The sequence below is a fragment of the Amblyomma maculatum genome, chromosome 1 (genome assembly GCF_055883805.1).
Source record: "Amblyomma maculatum isolate TAMU_Amacu chromosome 1, ASM5588380v1, whole genome shotgun sequence".
Lineage (NCBI taxonomy): Eukaryota > Metazoa > Arthropoda > Arachnida > Ixodida > Ixodidae > Amblyomma > Amblyomma maculatum.
Genome location: NC_139344.1, coordinates 415,536,758 through 415,551,732, shown reverse-complemented (window position 1 = coordinate 415,551,732; position 14,975 = coordinate 415,536,758).

Here is a 14,975-nt window from a genome sequence, read left to right as displayed (position 1 = left end):
GTTGAGGGCAATTTATGGTTTTCTTGTGTTATCAACATTCATTTCTTAATAAGTCGGGTTCTATTGCACGCGTTCCTTCATTTAATTTTGATTCGGTATCTGCGTTACGTAAATAATTGGTCTAAACGAGATTTCATAAATAATTCTACATTTCCGCAGTCACTAGCTGAACTGAAAGCAAACGATAGAGCGTACGCTACACGCAAAAATGAATAATGGAAGGTACACACATACAGAACTAACTATGGTCTCCAAACATTACACAACATACTGCCAGGAACATTAAACGATCTGGATAGAAAACACATTAAACTTAAATCAATCACTTATAAAGAGCTTAGAAAACATTTTTGGTCCGTTTAGAGGTGTGCATTATTATTTTCCTATGCTAGAAGTCTGCACTAGTGTTGTATTAGTTATTTTTTTTTTCTCTCATTCCATCCCCCCCCCCCCCCCCATCCCGTGAAGAATGTTGTCTGTTGCAACGTTATGTTAATTTTTGTGTGTATACTTTGTGATTGTATATTTTCTGCACTGCCGATGTGAAGCTGTCATTGTTATTGTTTTGGGGGCCTGCTGCCTTGTCAAGTTGTCATTACGACAACTTTTTCTGCTGTGCTCCCTCATCCTATGTACACATTGGGTGTAAATAAAACATTATTATTATTATTATTATTATTATTATTATTATTATTATTATTATTATTATTATTATTATTATTATTATTATTATTATTATTATTATTATTATTATTATTATTATTATTAAAGCTTAGGAGACAAGAATTGCAGGGCCTCTTTAAAGACATCGTTTTAATCCGCGAATACTTTTATAGATCGTTTTGTTTACGTTCTTTGTAGGGAAGCCACAATGCGCGTATCTCCCTCACTTCTCCGTGGGCATCTGCACTTATTTGTCACATATACCGTCTGTGCGAATACCTTTTAGAAACCAGCCTACACCTTTACAACCAGATAGACGCTAAGTGTGACGCGAAGTAGATTAACACCACCTTGGATGCTGCACGAAGTACGGTATAGTCACACTGTGATACGAAATCACGACTGCATTTGGTCTGACGCCTTTTTTTTTTTTTCAATTATGGGTTACGTCGATGGGGACTCCTCTTGGACCGAAAGATTCTGTATACGATTCGCGTAAAATATAAAATTTAGCTTCCAGCGTACAAACATTGAAGTTTAAGCGAGAATGCCTCTGAAAAAATCGGCACCTTTCGAGGTTGTCTTCACAGTTAAGCGTATAGTTGCCTCTTTTACACGGGATTTTAGCCGAACAGTGATAATATTATTGAGAGGTAACAAGCGAAAAGACAGGACGAATTGATGACTTAATAAATATGGTTTAATGGATAGCGGTCCCAGCAAGAGAGCTCCATCATTTTATGCAGCAGCAGCAGCTTCATTTAGGCTAGTCGGTAAAATATTTTTGAAAGCAGCGCAAATAAAGACACGGACAGCGCAGACGTATACGCTGCAAGCGTTCTGTATGCCCTCTGCCAACTCCGTTGTATTCTGATGCGTGCATGACCCGAGGTCGAGGTCATCGATATGTTGTTCGGATCAATTGCTAGAATTACGATGCATGAAGTGAAAGTTAGAACAGCCTGGAAAGTTTACAAGATGGAATGTTTCCACTGCGAGGAATGATAGTATTTGGGGGCTCTATATCTCAGAAATTCAGGTCCTGCGATTGACAAGATAGGAAGCCAAGGTCTTTAGACGCGGCAGGCAGTTGGGGCGGAGGTGGTGTCTTGGAGCTTGCGTATAGTTAGTTTCGTCATCAATAGGTGAAAAGTATCTGATCACAACAGGTCTCCTCCTTGACATCGTTTCTTTTGGTCGGAATTGATGATGCGGAAGGGACGAATGGCTGGTCAGGCCTGGTCAAAGTTGTTAAGGTAGAGTTGGGTGGCAAGGTGCCGGCACCAGCGGACGAGGACCAGGACAGCGAAAGGTGTCGATTTTCCATGGAAAAGAAGGAGCGTCGTTCGCACTACCACCAAGATGTTACATTGCGGCAAGGAAAAGGATAGCATGGTATGGTGACTGATTGAGATGTGGGTTAATGGCAACCTGGCCTAGCGTCAGCGGTTGACACTATGCCAATTCCTGCTTCGTCGTCTTCGTATTCATAGCAATAACACTTGAGAGTGCAACGATTTCTCCGACTCAGCCGTTTTCTTTTAGTGTATGCACTGAAGAATAGTGTGACAAGAATATGACTACTACTGTCAAGCCGCAGAAAGCGATTTTGACAAGAAGTGGAGTTCACTCAGCCAAATCTAGCTCAAGCCCTCCTCAAGTGCCAACCTAAGTAAGCAAATAAGGGGTAATATGACCTTTCAAAAATGCAGCGAGCGTAAGGTGGTAGACACGTGGTTTTATTTGCGTAAAGCAGAACTTCAAAACATTCCTTCTCACCATCCGTATGCCCTGTTTAGGCCGCCATTATAGGATATAAAGGACATGTCACGACAGCACTGCGTGTATGTTTAAGAGAGTGCGAAGGTCTGTTGCTATGAAGAGAGATACGCCGCAAAAAATAGACCAAAGTTTCTAGCTAGGGTATCGTGTGTCCTCGGTTACGCTTATGATAAACAGCACTCATTTTATACCAGGCAAAATGATAAAATGTAATGAAAGCCAAGTTTGTGCAAGCTTACCTCAGGGTACAAGCTTCCTGGAGGAGACGACAGCTCACAGTACAAGACCGCCTAACAGTTATCTCTAAAAAATAATTTGGAGGGAACAATAGGCCTTAGAGATCGGGCGGCATCCTGCTGACAAGCTTCAAAGGGCACTCTAAATAGAAAACCCGCACATCATTGCCAAACGACATAGAATGGGATCTTTGCACTCGGTACGTGGGCACTCCCATGGTGTAGATTGTGAGACTGACTTTCCTCAAGCACACGTCTTTGAGACGCAATTTTCCCCATTGAAAACGTGGCTTTTAAAGCAGTCGTGGTTCAACTCCACTAAAACGGATTAGAATGTGCGAAAGCATGCTTTGACATGATTTTGATATGCGGTTTAGCATTGAGAGATTAGCACAACGATTGGTATAGTGTTAACCGACCTTGTGACACCCGGTCGGCTTCAAATTTACAAATACGATAATATAGGGACCCCGTTATTGCGTACGTTTCAGCTACACAATCGGATGTAGACCATCGCATTATCTGTAAATTGGTTATACTTTGACATCAAAGTTGCTATGGCGTTTAGCAAGTTAAATGCAATGTTTGCTCGGCACTGACAGTGACATGAGGGCTTCCTGCTAACAGCTATGCTAAAGCAAGGTCATTCTAGTTTATATCTGAAGCATTGTTGTTTGTCAAACTGAAATTTCTTGTCTACATCTCAATAAATAGGCAAATAGGTTTGATGCAGCTCTTCGTTCTTTGTCTTCCAGACAGATGTGCAGTCATTAGCCCAGCTATTTTTCCACCTGCCCTCTACTTGACAAATACAAGGTACTGGCCATTTATGAAACTTTCCTTGCCAGGCATAATGGTACAAAAGTAATACCCTCAAAAGCGTGCTTGAATAAATATGCGATGCATTAATTGCGCACATGTGCTGCACAGCCCGAAAAACTAGCCCACTTGTGGGAAAAATAGTCATAGTATTCAACACATGGTTGAATGCAGTTTCAAGAGTGATTGTTCGGTATAGCAGGAAAGTCATATGTGAAAGATCAGGGGTCAGCTTCCAAGAGGTCAAAACCTTATAGAATGTCAAGATAATGGTAACGTCTACCACGGTGGGAATTGGTCACTACAGTGTAGCACCGTACTATACTTCTTTTTAATCTACAACAAATCTGTTGCTATGCTGTATAAAGTTGACGCCCAGGCACAGAATAGTGTTACAGTAGAAAACACAAGCTTTACGATAATTGTATGTTAGAGCATGAGCGAGGTTACTCCGTTATTCAACTCAATGATATCGTGTACTGTACGAGCTAGGTCACCAACTATGTGATACGTCGTTCAGTACGGTGATGCATTAGATATGTTTGATAAGTTATCACTAAAATACACTCTTTTAGTGAATACTGTGAATTAAATGAATCGTAAGGTAAAATACGTGTTGTAAGTTCATAAGATAACTAGATAGTTGGCTTCATACCGCGCAAAGCTACGCTTAAGGAGGCCACTGGACAATGTACTACTGTCGCTTGCGTGAGGAAGTATGCAATAGGTATTTGCTTTGTACGCTCTTTATGATGCATGCTCCCAGCAAATTTGTTACAAACTCTTTATTTTGACTCTCGCAATAGGTGGTGAAGACAAGTCAGAAGCTTTTGTAGCATTTAAGGCAGTCGATACCAGGTCGGTTTGGGCCTGGTTGCTGGTTCATGTGCTCGCTAAAACTAGTAGCAAAAGTTAAAAGAAAGACAAGCTGAATGGCGAATATCACATTTCGACAGTTTGTGCTGGCTATAGCATGAGCATTAAAAGCACTCGATTTACCCGTACCAAATCTTTGCCAAAAACCTTGATGGCAATTTCCTTCCACCTGTTACTATCTACAATGCGAAAGCAGCGGCATCTGGCAAGCAATAATGCAAAACGGTCACCTATAACTCTACGGTGTGTATGTGGCAACAAAGATGTCAGATGTAATTATATTTGACATGGAGGGGCATTCTACTACCGTTCAAAACAGCGCTAATGAGATATGACATGGTATGCAAGGCTTCATGCCCTCACGCGAATCAGGCTCAAATTATAGCTTACATTGCATATGGGGAGATTTTCGTTCCTCCTCCATTGAAATGCGGCTGTCAAATGCGGCTGTGTTTCGATTTGAACATCTAAATAATTGCTTTGACATCCATGCCCCCGTTGCAAAGGCAGGCCGATATGTGTGCGTTGGCTTTGTAGCCTAAAGCTACATACGCGGGTCTGAGCCGAGTTTCCCTAGACTCTGCGCCGCACGTTATGCGCATGCAGAAGACTAAGGTAATGTTCAACAACCTCGGGAGGGAGCAGCAATTTACGTTAGATAGCGAATCACTGGAAGTAGCAGGCGAATATGCCTTCTTAGGACAAGTAGTGACCACAGATCCGGACCATGAAAAGGAAATAACAAGAAGAATAAGATTGGGATGGAGCTCATTTTTTTAAGTGAAAGTGAAAGTTTATTATATTGAATATATTTACGAAATGCATAAAGATACAGACGAGGGTCCCAAAGTCATACGACTGCACCGGGACCCTCGCATTCGCGGATTATGACAAGCTGAAGAGGAACGCATACAACAGTTGTAATTACCTGTACTCACCTATGGGGCTAAAACGTGGAGGCTAAGCAAGAGGGTTCTACTTAAGTTGAGGGCAACGCAGAGGGCTATGGAACGAACAATTGTAGGGGTAGCATTAGGAGATAAGAAGCTTGTAGAGTGCGTCAGAAAAATAATTCAAGTTACTGACATTCTAGTGGAAATTAAGAAGAAGAAATGGGCATGGGGAGGATATGTAGTGCGAAGAGAGGATAACGATGGTCGCTTAGGGTAAGCAACTGGATTCCAAGGAAAGGAAAGCGTAGCAGGGGACGGCAGAAATTTAGGTGGCGCATGAGGTTAAAGGTTAAAAAGTTCGCAGGGGTCAAGAGAATGCAGCTAGCATAGAACCGGGTTAATTAGAAGAATATAGGAGAGGCTTTCGCCCTGCAGTGGGTATTGTCAGGCTGCTGCTCCTGCCGCTGCTGCCACTGCTGCCGCTGCCGCTGCCGCCGCTGCCGTATGCTGCTTCTGCCGCCGCTGCCGCTGCCGCTGCTGCTGCTGCTGCTGCCGCCGCCGCTGCCGCCGCTGCTGCCGCCGCTGCTGCCACTGCTGCTGCCGCTGCTGCTGCCGCTGCTGCTGCTGCCGCTGCTGCTGCTCCTGCCGCTGCTGCCACTGCTGCCGCTGCCGCTGCCGCCGCTGCCGTATGCTGCTTCTGCCGCCGCTGCCGCTGCCGCTGCTGCTGCTGCCGCCGCCGCTGCCGCCGCTGCTGCTGCCGCTGCCGCTGCTGCTGCTGCTGCTGCTGCTGCCGCTGCTGCTGCTGCCGCTGCTGCTGCTGCCGCTGCTGCTGCTGCCGCTGCTGCTGCTGCCGCTGCTGCTGCTGCCGCTGCTGCTGCTGCTGCTGCTGCCGCTGCTGCTGCCGCTGCTGCTGCTGCCGCTGCCACCGCCGCTGCTGCTGCTGCCGCTGCCGCCGCCGCTGCTGCTGCTGCCGCTGCCGCCGCCGCTGCTGCTGCTGCTGCTGCCGCCGCCGCTGCTGCCGCCGCTGATGATGCTGATGCTGATGCCGCCATTCCCCTTTGTATCGGGGGATCACAAAGTTCTGGATCAGGCCAGGAGAAACAGGTAGAAAAATTGAGGTGTGAGAGAAAATTCTATGCTAAATGCTCAGTCAAATAGTCCGAAGAAGTAAGAAAGAGAGAGAAAGAAGAAATTGAACAGGCTTCTCTGTTGCGCCACCAGTCCTCGAGGCGGCGCTCTGTCGTCTCCACTGCCCTCATGGTTTCCCTAGTCTCTTCAGGTAGTGACGTCGACTGTAGACCGAGTGCTGTCAAAAGCGCCTCCGTTGGTGTTGTCGCTGTTGTAGTGGGGGCGGGTCGCAGTTCTGGGCACTCGATCACTACATGTTGGATGGTCGCGTCGGCCGCGCCGCACCTGGGGCACCGGGTATCCAAGCCCTCGGTGTATTTGGCTCGTATTGTCCTTGTGCGCAGCACGCCGCTCCGTGCCCCGCAAAGTAGTCCGCTTTCTCGTGTGTTGCCGTAGAGGTTTGCTTTAGTGATGGTATGCTTGGCACTGGAGTATACCGCCATAGATGACTTCGCCTGTGTTTCTCTGAACCATCTCTCTGTTTCCGCTTCCCGAACCTGGTTGCGGATCTTCTTTCTCCACGCAGGCTGGGGTACCTCTGACAGGCCGGCTTGCGGAATTCCGTACTTTTCTGCCAGCCTCCGAATTCGGAGCATCCACTTGGTGTTGGAGCATTTAAGTACTATGTACTTGTACACCTCCCTGGACCATCTACCGTCGGGCAGAGCACTCAGGCGACGCTGCAGGGCAAGTATGGCAGTGGTCTCACGCACTTCAAAGGACGACCATCCGAGGTCGCCCTGTACAGCCTCGTTCGTGCCATATCCATTTACTCCCAGCAAAAGGCGGCCAGCCTCACGTTGGCGGACCTCGAGGGCCCACCGTGTAGCTGAAGAGATGCACAGTACGGAGTTTCCGTACTTGAGCCCAGGTACGGCCACCAACTTCCACAGGGCCCTAACAACCTCGAAACGGCTGAACGTCCACAGTGCCCTGGAGCCAAGGAGCGCTCTCCTCGCCAATGCCTTGGCGCGGAGTTTTGTTTCATAGTCCCTCAGATACGCTCTCTCAGCAGTGAGTTCGACGCCGAGGTACTTGTATACCGTTGTCCAGGTAATCTCGGTTCCCTGGAGTCGCATGGTTGGCTTCTCGCCTCCTGCTTTAATACTACTGGGCTCCAGGAGCGCCGATTTCCTGGCGTTGAAACTCATGCCAAGGTCTGAACCCTCCTCCGGCATATATCCAGCAGGGTCTGGAGGTCCGGGACTGAGTCCGCCATCAAAACGATGTCGTCGCTGCCACTGCCACTGCTGCTGCTGCTGTTGCTGCCGCTGCCGCTGCTGCTTCCACTGCTGCTGCTGCCGCTGCTGCGCTGCTGCTGCTGTGCCACTGCTGCTGCTGGTGCTGCTGATGCTGCCGCCGCTGCCGCTGCTGCTGCTGCCGCTTCTGCCGCTGCTGCTGCTGCTGCAGGTGCCGCTACCGCTGCTGCTGCCGCTGCCGCTGTTGCTGCTACTGCTACTGCTGCTGCTGCCACTGCCACTGCTGCTGCTGCTTCCACCGCTGCTGCTGCCGCTGCTGCTGCTGCTGCTGATGCTGCTGATGCTCCCGCCGCTGCTGCTGCTGCCGCTTCTGCCGCTGCTGCTGCTTCTGCTGCTGCTGCAGCTGCCGCTACCGCTGCTGCTGCCACTGCCGCTGTTGCTGCTACTGCTACTGCTGCCTCTGCCGCTGCTGCTGCTGCTGCCGCTGCCGCTGCTGCTCCTGCTGCTGCCGCTGCCACTGATGGCTGGCTGATAGGCGGTTCTTTTCGCTTGTCTTGCTACTTCGCTTTTATATTAATTTCCGGGTGTCTTAGGTACCCATGTTACTCGGAGAAGCCCGGTAAAACCTGGGTAAATCTCCGAGTGGCCTCCTTCCTGGCGGGCCGTGCCCTCGGATCGCTTTTTTTACCGTTCTGGTCTCTGGCTGCTGGCTGGTTAGGCATACCGGCTGCCTGTTTGGCCATGGCCGACGAGGCTGCTCCAGGCAGCCCCTCGTCTCTGTGCGACGTGTCCTCATGTCGGGCGGCTCATAACACCGCCGCAGACCAGACGTCGTACCACTCCGACGACCTTGCAACTCCTGGTGCACTTCGTGAGGCCCACCCTGCCTCCACCTCCGCCAGTCTCCATTTGGAACCCGACATTTCTGAGCTTTCGGGGCTCCTGGGCCTTCCGCCGCGGACAACTGCGGACTCGGAGTCGCCGCAAACTAACCGTTTGGAGGTTGGCACAGACACGGACGCCGTGAGGGTCCATGAGCAGATTGTTGCGGCAATTCTGGACAAAGATAACAAGATTGGTCCCGGAACCAGGGCAGTCCTTTTGCCTCTGGTCTGTGCCCTGTACCGACACACTGCGCACTTCTTTGCGTGTGCGGTAGCTGAGCTGAACCATTCAGAAACGCCCCGAACCTCTTTGGCGGCGCGAGAGCATGAGCTGGGTGTCCTCTGAATGCGATTTGCTTGCGGGACTACCCAGGACACCACAACTGCGGCAAACCTCTGCGACGTGAGGCGGCAACCCCAGGTCCCTCGGACATATGCTGCCACGTTGAGCGGCGTTTCAGAATCTCATCAACAGGGAGGCGCTGCCATTGCAGCTCCTACTGCGACCTCTCATCCGTACAGGCCTCCTCAGTCTGGAGATTCCTGCCCGGATCCTCAGCTGCAGCAGATGTTCCTAACTTCTGTTCCACCCTTGGACAACGTTGGCAGCGAGGTGGCGGCTCTGCTCAAGGCGAACATCGATTTTTAAGGAATAACAGCGCGGATGTTAGCGAACATCGATCCAGAAGCTGAGGGAATAGGAGCTGTTACACTCAGGGCCTCTCATCCCGCCCTGACGGTTACCTCCAGGGACCCTGGTGACCTCGACCGTCTGAAGTCCGCAATCTCACGGATCGAGGCAACGCGGAACTCCGTGAACGTCCGAATCCCCAAGCAGTGGAATCCGCACGTACGACTGACTGGGGTTGACCCCGATATAAGGCCAGAGAAGCTCATGGCGGCACTCAATCATCGGAACCACGCTCTTTATCTGGACCCTTCATCCTGTAAGGTCAGGCTCTCTTTTGCACAGCGCTCCGGACAGTTTGTTCATGTTATTGAAACTGACCCCCCCCCCCCCCCCGCTTTTGCCCGCCTCTGTGCGGCGCGTCGTGTAACCATCGGTTGGACTTCCGTCGAGGTCCGTGAGGACCTGTACGTTCCCCTGTGCACTTTTTGTGCGCAGTATGGCCACGCTTTGAAGAAGTGAAAGCTCAAGAATGATCCTTCGAAGGCGTGTTGTACCCGTTGTGCGGGGTCACATGCTTTGGCGGCTTGCCCTCGCTCCGTCCGGGACCCCAACATTAAGTGTGCCCCCTGTGCTGCTGCCGGTCGCCCGTCGAATCATCATGCAGGACATGAGTCGTGCCCTATTTTGCACGAAGGTTCGGACAAAATCCGCACTCGAACTCAGTATGGGCCTTAGAAGTCACGTGACCTCGTGTCCCTTGCCCGTTGGCACCCCACACCGTAGCACGAACATCGAACACAGAAATCTGCAACGTAACTGTAGGGGCTTCAGACGAAAACAGGGTTTGCTGAAACAATATCTCTGCACCACCCTCATCAGACCTGACATTATCTGTTTGCAAGAGTTAGGAGCCAACAGGTCACCGACGCTAGACGGCTACTACACGGTCCGCCAACCCCACATGCCGTCGGTTGCAATCCTCGTCGCAAACGCCATTACTGTAATCGAGCACTCCTTATCCGAACCGGACGTTGAGCACTTAGCGATAGAAATAGTGCCTAACAAACGAGGCCGAAAGAATTCATTCGTCATCAACATGTACAACCCGCCACGACCCGCAAAGGCCGACTTCACCAACCTCCTTTCCGAAGCCACCCACCTGGCGCAAGCAAATCAGCTTGTCGTGGTCGGGGACTTCAACGCGCCCCACCGGGACTGGGGGTACCAGTCAAACTCAGCCAGAGGAGTGACAGTTGCGCGAGCAATAGAAGCCCTCGGCTTGGAACTCCTCACCGACCCTCTATATCCGACAAGGGAAGGCAACAGCGTCTCCCGTGACTCCTGCCCGGACTTCACCCTGATCAAGAACGTTGCTGAGGCTACAGGGACGAACCTACAAGAAACCCTGGGAAGTAACCACTGCTTACTAAGCGCATCCATATCATCTACCAAAATCCGGAGGGATCTGGGCGCTGCCCACTTCACCGATTGGCCCAAGTTCCTCAACGCATACGTCCCATAAGGCCCAATTCAGTGCATACAGAACTGGAGCGAAGACATTAGACAAGCACACAAGCAAGCCACCGAAATATAACAACGCACACTGGAAGCCTCAGAGGTAGGCCGCCATCTTCTCAAGCTATGGCAGCAGCGCAGCCGCCTTGTGAGGCGATGGAAAAGACAGTGCCTGAATAGGCTTCTCCGTCTGCGGATTGCGCAGCTCACGGAGGAAGCCCAGACATACGCCACCAACCTAGCACAACAAAATTGGCAACAGTTTTGCGAGTCATTGAGAGGAACTTTGGGAACGTCCCGTACTTGGACAATCCTGCGGAACCTCATTGACCCCTCTAAATCAAAATCCGCATCCTGAAGCGTATTGCTCACCTTTTCTCCAGAGGACGACGCCACGCTGCTTCAGGCTCTTAAGGACAAATATATCGGCACCAGCCCAGCTGCTCCTTGCTCTTTGACCTACCAGGGCGAGGAAAATCCGGCACTGGATGCTCCCATTTCTGAAGCCGAGATGTATGCTGCAATTCGATCATGCACCCGCAACACGGCGGCGGGAACGGACAAGATCAGCAACGCCATGATCCGCAACTGCAGCAAGGCACAAATCAGCGACCTCACCAAGTATTTGAACGACTCGCTGTGGGAGAAGAATGAAATTCCTTCTGAGTGGAAGCGCTCGGAGATAATCGTAATTCCAAAACCGGGCAAGAAGCCGGCGGTCGAAACGCTACGACCTATATCACTCACTTCGTGCCTGGGCAAGCTCTACGAGCGAGTCATCCAGACGCGACTTCAACACTACATAGAAGATAACAGCCTCTTCCATCCCTCCATGATCGGCTTCAGAACGGGCCTGTCCACTCAAGACGCTTTTCTTCTTCTCAAGGAGGAAGTACTTTCTAGCATTCCGAGAGGAGGTGAGCACCTCATTATGCCGCTAGATCTAAAAGGCGCGTTTGATAACGTGTCTCACGAGGCAATCCTATCCGAGCTAAATAACCTAAACTGCAGAGTATGCACCTTCCGATACGTCAAGAATTTTTTGTCCTACCGAACGGCAACGATAGGAATGGGTGACATGAGATCGGATCTTCAAGACATGCCAAACAAGGGCACGCCACAGGGATCGGTCATCTCCCCGCTCCTCTTCAACATCGCCATGATGAGAATCGCAAGGGCTCTGTAACAGGTTCCGAACATTGGATACACCCTGTATGCTGATGATATTACGATCTCGACAACCACCGGCTCTCTAGGCCAGAAAGAAGAAACACTTCAAGCAGCCGCAACCTGCTTGGAAACAGAGGTCTTTCGATGTGGGCTCCAATGCTCCCCAGATAAATCTGAAGTCATCCGCATACGTGGGTACCACTATACATCACCAGGCAATCTTAGCATCCGCCTGCATGGGGTCCCAATCCGGGAAGTGCCACTCATACGAATCCTGGGTCTCTGGCTCCAAAGCGATAGAAAAGTAGACCACGTGCTCCCCCTCCTCAAGAATATAACACAGCAGATCTCTAAAATGATCTGCCGGGTGACCAGAAACAGAAAAGGCATGCGGGAAGAAGACACGATCCGTCTGGTGCAGACGCTGGTCATCAGTCGCCTCTCCTATGGACTACCTTATCTCACCCGGCTCCGAAGAGATCTCAACAAAGTAAACGCAGTGATACGTGCAGCTTACAGGAACGCGTTAGGCCTCCCACCATACACATCTAACGTCAAATTGGAAGCTCTTGGACTGCACAACACATTTGAAGAAATTCAAGAGGCTGTCCTCCTGTCCCAAAGGGAACGCCTTCTGTCAACTTAGACTAGCCGGACGAACAAGCTATACAGTCAACGACTAACATTCCTGTTCCGTACCGGGCAAGAGTATATGTGTCTCCGCTCCCAAAGAACATGTCTTCAGTCCACAACGAAGGCAGAAGACACGCCCGAATGAATTATCTTAAGCGTGCAGTGGAACGCAGTCCGAGAACTGTCTATGTGGATGCCGCTCTATACGAGCATACATCGAACGCAGCAGCAGCCGTGGTGGTGGGCTCCTCATACACAGAAGTCTCCAGCATGCACATCCCGCACTGTACTATCACAGAAGCGGAAGTGGCGGCGATCGTGCTGGCCATTACCTACGGAGACGCGACCAATCGAGTGCTTCACGTAATCCGCGACTCACAAGCTGCGTTTCGGCTCCTTCTTGCAGGCAGAATACCTAAAAAATTAGCTCGCTTCACAACTAACCCATTGGCTACAACCTCACATCCCAAACATCAGATCACTTGGGTTCCGGGGCACTCTGGACTGGAAGCTAATGAGGTCGCGGTTAGGCTAGCTCGAGGTCACACAAACCAAGCGGTCACCAATCCCGATCTCACAACCAGCATTCTTGTCCCAGAGACTTACGGCGCGCGACTTAAGTACCTACAGGAACAACGTAGGATTTATCCCCCTCCACACAAGGGTCTAAATGCACAAGAAATGCGGGAATGGAGACAGCTCCAAACCAACACTTACCCCACCTAAATCAATTTAACATAAGGTTTCCAGAACACTACACAGACATATGCCCTTGGTGCAACGACCAGCTCACCACCTACCACGTCACATGGGGGTGCACAGGCACCAAACCTCCACACATAAACATGCACCATTCGGAGGCGCAGTGGGAGGTCACTCTGCAATGCTATGATCTAGAGACCCAGCATAGGCTAATAACTCAGGCAAGAGCGGCAGCCCAGGTCACTGGAGTCTTGAAATGAAGACTCCACTCACTGCCCCCCCCCCCCCTTTGTTTACTTTTTTTTCTTTTTCCTTTCTCGTTTCTTTTTATTTTTGAAATAAAATTTTTTCTCTCTCTGCCGCTGCTGCTGCTGCTGCGACGACGACGACGACGCGGCTCAGAGCCGAGGTTCGCTAAACTCCGCGCTCCCGTTATGCTAGAGCCGCGTGACGTCCAGGGAGGCGCAGAAGCATCCCCTCCTCGCCATGACCGGTGCTGGCTTCTCGCTGCCGCCACTGCCGCCGGCTTGCGCTCCTCTCCTACGCGTGTACAGAGCCGGAGGCGTGTTTGCGACAGTTGCTCTGCGCGCTACTGCGCACGCTTTACGCTACGTATATCGATGCATAGCAGAGCTAAGTCATTGAGAATTTCTTATGTCCGCTTCATGCAGCCGGCGGACTTGACAGTGCAACTTGCAGCGAGCTGACAGCGATCGCTGCAACCATGGCCAACATATCATCCCACCACTGGGACCGGGCCACCGAGTCACGACCGCATCTAATTTAATGCCATCTTTTTTTTTACAATAGTCAACAGACTCTTAAAAAGAACTTTTATATTACGCTCTGAACTATTTTGCCCTCGGGGGAATGTTCCCAGTGTTCCAGGCGATCTTTTTGTGCTGCTGGGACTATGAAAGAGCCGCATATGAAAGATCGCCACGCATAGCCACCAAGGTCAACGAAGCCTCTCTTCAGAGAACAGTGTGCTATGGTACGAGAGATGCGTGTTGCGCAGAATCGACCTCCTGCACGGCTGTCTTTACTCGATCCATGTATGTGTCTTCCGGAATTTCAACATCTAAGCAAAGTTACGTCCTGAGGCTTATGCGAATGTGCATGAAACCCGTTTACGTCGGCCTTGAAGCGTGACAGGGTGGGCATATTGTTATGGAATTAGAAAGAAAAAAAAAAGCCCGACTTAGAGTATTGATCTGAGCGCTCGGCAGAAGATTCAAATGATAGCGGTTTGATATCTAGCCGAGAAATGTTGTTCTCTAACTGCCTATTTGTGCGGACATTTTCTGATAACCCTTCTCGTCAAATTCCAATATGTCAAGAAATTTGGGTCTGGCATTAAAAATTCTTTGAGAAGGGACAGGCACAGTTTGTCTGATTCTCTTTCTTGGTAGAGGATAACGATGAAAAGCTTAGTGAAATGCAGTATTTAGCACCGAGAATGCCTTGAGCGAGGGTCACCAGGCCAAATTGTCTTTCAGATGGTCAGAGGCTAACCGTGCCAGCTAATAAGAAGGGTATGGAAAAGTAAGATGACTGATTTACAACAGAGTAAGAAATCTTGGTAGGCAATTCCATGCATAAAGAAAAAACGCTAAGAAGCTATTGAAGGAAGGAGAAAAGTACGAAAGTATAGGTGTTAATAAAAATTACAACTGATTGTCATAGGCATAGATAAAATTCGAAGTAGGTGCGCAGCACTGCTTATCCCTGCTTGTGCTTCTAGAATCTTGCGTTGTTTAGCTGCATTATCATAAACAGTAGATTAACGTTCCCGCTGTCTTCGTAACCATTGTACTTCAGAACGTCGAGCATGGCGAATCTTC